The sequence below is a fragment of the Ambystoma mexicanum genome, chromosome 2q (genome assembly GCF_040938575.1).
Source record: "Ambystoma mexicanum isolate Mex_15411 chromosome 2q, UKY_AmexF1_1, whole genome shotgun sequence".
NCBI lineage: Eukaryota > Metazoa > Chordata > Amphibia > Caudata > Ambystomatidae > Ambystoma > Ambystoma mexicanum.
In genome coordinates, this window is record NC_090924.1 from 10,641,508 (window position 1) to 10,644,023 (window position 2,516).

The following is a 2,516-nucleotide window of genomic DNA, read 5'->3' on the forward strand; positions in this document are numbered from 1 at the left end:
TTATCATGGGTGTCTTGCAATTTGTACTTCTGAGGTGATTGGTACATTGGCACAACAGGCATCCACCTCGTGGAAAATGTCCTACAGGTTTTGGATGACCCCATCGTTCAGTCAGAGTGGGCACTGATACTCATGGTTTGAGTATTTTTGTATAGGTCTTGACTAACTTATTACAAATGGTTGTGCATTTCTTATATTTGAACAGGGCGGCTTCAATTTGTCAGGGTGATCCTCCTTAATTTGAATGACTTATCTGAAAAGGTACACGCACATCCATCTTTCTTGAGTTTTGCTTTTTGAGCTGTCTTTAAGAAGGGCCTCCTGTTATGACGCCTACTCAGAGCCTGTATGCCCAGTGACGTTGGAGACACGATCCCCTTGGCAAGGCGTTGCTTTATGCCATTCGCTGCCGTGCCCCATCCAAGATGCCAGCAAACAATAGGTACGTGTCTCGCACAACATGGCGCTCGCATTTCCTTCATTAGGGATGTGCCGTCAGAGCTGGTGCAGTGCTTTTCAACCAGTGTGAACAGATACCTCTTGTGTCACAATTATCTATCGTCTGTGTAGACACTGCCTGCCCGCAAGCTTTGCCTGGCTTCTTTCTATGTCCTTTGCGCCCTCCCATTTTACATGCTTTGCGTTTCCCTCTGTGGCCTTTATTCCCTTTGCTGGTATACTCGAGCATGCTTCTACCCGTGGCTTCATTCTTCTCCCGTCTTTCTCTCAGTGTACCCTCTGCCTGCAGTTTTCCATCCTTCTTTTGTGGACACTTCATACCTGATCCACCGTGTTTCTACTGGGTTTTTCCCCCATGAGGGTTTCACCCCCAGACTTCAGCTCTATATTGAACTAGCCACCTCCAACTCATATAGTGGTCTGTGCAGTTTGGAGTCTGTCATATTCACCTTTACTCTAAGGCTACTTTGCATACAAGAGAGCCAGATATGTTAGGGAAAACAAACACCATTATTATATTAGATTGAGACACCTCCCCTTCTGAGCTCTTTTTAGAGCCCTTTTCACCATTCGTTTGGTACAGTCTTTCTCTGCTAGCTTAGCTGTTATCTCACTGTTGTTTCTCTTGTGGCACAGCTGGCCAAATGGAAGATTGCACAAGGTGACTTGGCGGTGCAAGTTTCAGTGCAGAAGTACTGCGCCTACGTTTGCTTCATGCTTTCAACCTCAAAGTATTTTCCTTGGTATAACTGGTCATTTCTAAGTCTAGAAAAATGTCATCTTACTTGCTTACTCTCTGGGAAAATATATTTGGAGAGTCTTAAGTGCTAAGCTAGGTTATGAAATTCTCAGTTTATGTGTTTATCAAGATGACAAATACGTCACACCTATGAACAACGTGCATGACAGTATGTGACGTTGATGCTCATTGTCTGCAAGATGCCTCTCTTTAAAGTCTGCAACGTATTGATTTACTATGTTGGGAGCTTGTGTGGCTCCCAATGACATGCTTTCTTTTCACTAAAAAAAGCTGATCTTTGATCGTGGGGAATTTCCTGCGTTCCTTTAATCCTCTAATGCTCCATGTGTTTGTTCTGAGTAATCGTGAACCACTTGGAAGTCTGCCATCTACAGTATCCTTTTGTATACTACTGATTATATGTAAGCTAGTGTGTGTGTATGTGTACTGAGATCAAAACTCATTCCTTTAATTATGGTAATGGAATGTGTAGTCTCTTTGATGTAAGACCTCATGACCAATATATGTCGATTTAAAAAAATAAGTCTGCATCCTTCAATAACGGTTCTACTGTGGAATGGATGCCCAAGAATGCGGGCCTCCCTTTTGGCTTATTTAGGGTATTTTGTACTTTGATGATGGTGTGAAAGATGGCTGTTCTAGGATTTACCTGTATGAGCACATCTGCCTTTTGTTGAGATAGAATGCGCGCACAAAGTTCTTCTACCATCCCCATCTTGATTTCTTCTCCAATTGTTTGTGGGATCAACTCTGATCTTGACATAGCTTCTGTTAGAAACTGTCTGATTTATTCTGCCTCAATCTATTCTGTTCTGACTCACTACGAGTCCCTCCCTGTCTGGTATTGTGATAAGGGATTAGTTCTCACTTAAATTCTCCAGGTGTATTTATTCTTTATAGCAATGATGTTGAAAAGGTGTTTGTTCAAAGACTCTAGTTTTTCTAAATCGGCAAGATCTCTTTTTGAACACCTTTCTTTCTGAGGATGCGCTAGTGTATGCTGACATGAAATTAGATGGTGTATGTAATTCTGTCTGATGGTCTGAAATATACGGTCTTCTTTGCAAAAGAAATCTTTAAATCTCATCTTTTTCATGAATGCACAAACTCACTCCTATATATAAATGGGTCATGTGTGTTGATTGTGACCGAACCGGGGTCTCTCCAACCCTTCTTTTCAGTTTCTGCGTTTGTGATCTGATATGTTGACTACCAATGTTTTCCATTTTTTGTTATGCTCTTTTTTATATTGTTCCATTCTCGCTCCTCTACCTAAACTTTTCATGTGTCTGTAGTT